The sequence below is a fragment of the Protomyctophum bolini genome, assembly GCF_963924005.1.
Source record: "Protomyctophum bolini genome assembly, chromosome: 12".
Classification (NCBI taxonomy): Eukaryota; Metazoa; Chordata; class Actinopteri; order Myctophiformes; family Myctophidae; genus Protomyctophum; species Protomyctophum bolini.
The window spans coordinates 4,944,858-4,950,509 of record NC_137873.1 but is presented as its reverse complement, the minus strand read 5'-3'; positions in this window follow the sequence as shown (position 1 = coordinate 4,950,509).

The window sequence follows — 5,652 nt, the reverse complement described above, 5'->3', positions numbered from 1 at the left end:
TGTCATCCCTTCTTTCTTTTATTTCTGCCGTTGCACAGCGGAATTCCCACAATATTTGTGACGCTTTAGGTGACTTATGAGGAAAATAAACCGATTTGCATGATGCATGTCTCAGAAAAGCGTCCATACTTTGAGCTCCCTTTTTGAAGGTTCTTCATGGGAATGACTTGTCCAGCCATGCACCACACCCTGAGGCTGAAATAGTAGTACAGATACTGTACAAACCGTAACAAAACATCTCCAGCAGCCACTGTGTCAGCAGAAAGATTGTCTTTGCCTTTCTCTGCAACTGGGCCTCATTAAGCCTCACCGGGCCGGGGCACAATATGGCTTTAGGACTTCATGTGTACTTGTCTGAGATCAGTCATCCAAGACTGTGTATTAAAGTTTCATAAAGTATTAAACATGACATTTAGATAACCTCCACTAAATTAAAAAAAAAAATCCACACCCGAGTGAAGTGAGGGGCGCTAATATATTTAAGTATAACTCATGTTGATAGGTGATGTGATGTAAAACAAATGGTGCCAACACAAACAATAAATGCCATTAACAATAAAGAGACGATGACATACATTTTCCCTTCATTGTCAATGGCGTTTTTAAAACAAACATTGAACTAGTTAAACCTCTGGTACTGAAGTGCTGATATCCAGCAGTTGGTGAGATTAGCTCGACAGACGGACACAGGCGTTCTATAAAAAAAAGATCACACTTGTGTGAAGTGAGGGGCGCTCTTATCATCATACATCACATTCTGTGCTTAGCCAATCAAATCATCTCAAATGTGGTACACGCAGACGCACAAAGCTGGGCATAGCGCCGCTCAAAAAGCTTGTGCTTAAATATTTACCAAAAGAAATTACTTACAGTAGGGACAATGTCAGACTATATAGTCCAAGACCTATAGGCTAATTGCAATTTTATTTTGTTCATTCCTTTTTTGTCTTTTTTATTTTTGATTCGATCCACATACACCACTGCCAAACCGTATGAGACACACAGTTTGCTGCCAAGGCCACAGGCCTATAAGATGGACAACAATCCACTCAGTTTCTGTCCTAAATACATTTAAATGTATCGCCGTCTTACGCATGTTTGTTTGGGTCCAATCTGAGAATCCATTGTCAAAAAATAAAGGAAAAACAGCAACAGTCTGTCTCGAGAGACTAGTTTGGGTCAAACACAACGATTGCGGCAACCGCCATATAGCATTTGTTTACGGACAAGGTTTCTGTCCTCTGCTGCTGTATTCTCCATTTAAAGCCTTCCTACACACTGGACAGGTGTCATGCATTTCCAGCCATGGCACTATACAGTCTGAATGGAAAAGGTGATTACAAGGCAGCTGTCTGACTGGCTCACCCAACCTGTAGTCATCCTTACACACTGGACACTCCATACTGCGGTCTGCTTGTTCCTGAGAGATGTTGACTGTCGGGAGAGAGGATATCCTTTCCTTCTCTGCTGGAGGAGGGCCGGTATTCTCGAATTGATCTAGCAACTGTGTATGGACGGCGTCTAAACCTCCCTGTCCATACACATAGTCCCCTGGATTAGAGTGCAACAACCCCATATGCGGCCATGCGGGTCTATGGGCCCGGGGTGGCTGTGAGGGTGTGGCTCGATGCCTCTCCACCGGATGGTACCGACGGTACTGATCTGCGTGGTGATTATCTAAAGGTCTGTACGTGTCACCCTGGTGGTAATGGTGGATGTCATCAGCAGGACGGTAGTGGTCCTGACCTCTACGGTCAGTCGAATGGTGCCTGTCATCTTGATGATGGTAGTGGTCGTCATCATCATCATCATCATGACGGTGGCGGCTATGGGCTCTCTGATTCAGCCACCAATTAGATTCTTCAAGGTGATGGTGGATGTCAATATCGTGACAGGAGTCATCAGGCAGAGGACGGTAGTTTCCTGGCCTACCGCTGGAACTGGTAATAAAGCTCCTGGACCAATCATCTTGCTGAGGCTGGTGTCTGTCATGCTCGTGGAAGCTGTCAAAGTGGCGTTGGTAGCTATCATCGGGCAAGGTATGAGAGCTGTCATTGGACTGATGGCAGACGGCACCATGCTGAGGGCGATGCATGTACCTGATGTCACGTTGGCTGCCTTCCGTGTGTAGAGACTCATTGCGGACTAACGCAGACCTTTCGGACTGACGTAGCGGCATCAGCTGACGTGTGGATGAAGCCTCATCCTCTTGGATCTGGAGCTGTGACATGACACGTTGCGAAGAGCTAGAAATCATCTCTGTAAGACGTAGCACTTCCCGTCGCAGTTGGTAATTCTCCTCTCTCATCCTATATCGCAGTTGGTCAGGCTCCTCTCTCATGCTATGAGTACATCCTAGAACATCGGTGAAGATATCTGGTCTGGCCTGCTCATGAACAGAGGTGCGGTGCATGGTACGGAACTTGAACTCATGATCATCAAGATATGATGGCGGGTGATGGTGCCGCCGGGGATGGTCTACATCACGGTCTAGCCCTGGCCTGAACATGTTGGTTTTAGGCTTCAAGAGATATTGCTTGAATAGTGTTTGGATCAATACTGTAAGTGTTCCAGATGACGGCTTTTAGTGATTCTCAGGTGGTTTGGGTTTGTGATGGAAAGGAACGCAGAACAATGTCTGACTAACCTCACAATATGCTTGTGACATTAGAAACTGTGAAAGAGTTGCAAAGGTTATCCTTTCCTTTTATACAATTGATGCCGTGATGTAGACGTGATGTAGAGGTCCATATCAGGCAATGTATTTTTGGTAGGGATTGGGTATGTCATATCCCCGAACGGGTATGGAGTATGGACTAATAATAAGAAAATTGACTCTAACATATGGAATTAATTCTGTACTGTAGTAAAGGAGGCTGAAAACGACAGTCAAAAAATAACACGCACATCCAAGTGCCTACTAAGCAGGGTGCTGGATTAAACAAAGTCACAAGTAAGTAAATGGAAAAAAAACTGGACACCATTTTCTGCTCCCAGAACTTTCTTTACTTAAAGTGGTAACATTTCGAGCCGTAGCCCTTCTTCAGACCTTCACATGAAGGTCTGAAGAGGAGGTAGGGCCCTCATCAGGTAGGGCCTGTTGAGAACTCAAGTTTGCACTAATAACTTTGGGGCAGGCCTGTCAAAAGGGAGACATCGAAGAGGAAGGATGGATCAATCTGGAATGTCAGAACAGGTAAGCTCCATATATGGAGATCTAAGGGTTTGAGGTCAGATGTAGAGTTGCTGGCCAATATTGATGAAATCAGGGATCTCCATATATGGGCATTCCCATGTATGGGCATAATATTAATGACCATCCCTGATGATGTCACGTGATGCCACCAACCAAACAACTGACTGATGGGAAATGCACGATTTCATAGTAAATGCGACCTGTCACAAAATATTAATATTGGCCACAACCATGCACAAACCCCATGTGAAAACATTTTGTGCTGAGGACCATTACAAGATTGTGTCATTAAAACATTTCAATAGTCTGGTTATGTGTGCAACACCGCCACCTCCTGTCTATAATAACTACCTGACTCAAATTTCCAACATTAAAACAATAGCTGCTGTTTGCCTTATTACTTTAGATTAGATGAATTGAATCACAACACTGGGCTTCTGCGTTTTACACACTATTATTAGGGTTTTATTATTCAATTATATTGCGATCAATTCAAATGCAGTACATTTAATTTAATTTGTACAATTAGTACAGGCACAATTTATTTCTACTTTACTGGAGTATTTCCAATTTTCAACCATTTTAGTTCTACTCCACTACATCTCAGAGGCAAATGTACAAGCTCACTTCGGCTATTTTCAAATTGCTGAAGTGGGCTTGTACATTTTCAAAGAACATTTATACATTTGAAAACCTGTGAAATGGGACCTTCTGCATAATGAGTGCTTTTTACTTTTATATTTTGGTATATTTTGACTTTTTCTCCAGTAAATTTGTATTACTGGACTTTTATTTTAACAGTATTTCTACAATGGGCTTGGTAGTAAAACATGTGAGTATTTTTTCCACCACTGTGTATGTGAGCAGGAGGCATCTTTCATGATACAGCAGTAATTGCTCAGGGCCTTGCTCATGGACACTTGGGGCCATAGTATACCAGAGTCAGGTTGTGAACTGGAGACCTTCTGTCAATCAATTCTATTCAACCCTATAGTCAAAACTTTGAATGATAAAAGTCCATAGACGTGGCTGTCACATGACGTCACAATTAGTGCTCTCTAAACAAACTTTAAAAGTCCATAGACTTGGCTGCCATATGACATAATTCAGAAAGCCAGATGTTGGAGGGGCTCAACCACTCAAGAAACTAGGGTGCCAAAGAATTATACGGTAATCATGTGGATCCACATGGGACCAGTGTGGCCCCAGTGTGCATCTCAGACTTCATGTTACCAGTCAGTGACGTCAATGGTGTCATCTATATACGCTATATTTGCAACAAGTTTATAACATCACTCCAGATTTGGGCAATATTCCAGACTGGTCTTACTTTACTTTACTTTTTAAATATTTCCAAATATTTAAATGTGTAAAGAAATCCATAGAGGTAAAGCTGTGGCCTACTGGCAGTGTGCACAACATATGACCCTGATCGAGGTCAAACCGTTTGCGAGATTTGCTCTGAACCACTCCAGATAGACGAGACCCTCTTAAGACGGCTGACCTCTGAGGAGCCACGCCGTAAAAGGTGACACGGCGTTCTATCTTCCATAGTATTTTTGGTAGGGATTGGGTATGTCATATCCCCGAACGGGTATGGACTAATAATAAGAAAAAGTACTCTAACATATGGAATTAATTGTGTACTGTAGTAAAGGAGGCTGAAAACGACAGTCAAAAAATAACACGCACATCCAAGTGCCTACTAAGCAGGGTGCTGGATTAAACAAAGTCACAAGTAAGTAAATTAAAAAAAACTGCACACCATTTTCTGCTCCCAGAACTTTCTTTACTTGAAGTGGTAACATTTCGAGCCGTAGCCCTTCTTCAGACCTTCACATGAAGGTCTGAAGAGGAGGTAGGGCCCTCATCAGGTAGGGCCTGTTGAGAACTCAAATTTGCACTAATAACTTTGGGGCAGGCCTGTCAAAAGGGAGACATCGAAGAGGAAGGATGGATCAATCTGGAATGTCAGAACAGGTAAGCTCCATATATGGAGATCTAAGGGTTTGAGGTCAGATGTAGAGTTGCTGGCCAATATTGATGAAATCAGGGATCTCCATATATGGGCATTCCCATGTATGGGCATAATATTGATGACCATCCCTGATGATGTCACGTGATGCCACCAACCAAACAACTGACTGACGGGAAATGCACGATTTCATATAGTAAATGCGACCTGCTGTCACAAAATATTAATATTGGCCACAACCATGCACAAACCCCATGTGAAAACATTTTGTGCTGAGGACCATTACAAGATTGTGTCATTAAAACATTTCAATAGTCTGGTTATGTGTGCAACACCGCCACCTCCTGTCTATAATAACTACCTGACTCAAATTTCCAACATTAAAACAATAGCTGCTGTTTGCCTTATTACTTTAGATTAGATGAATTGAATCACAACACTGGGCTTCTGCGTTTAACACACTATTATTAGGGTTTTATTA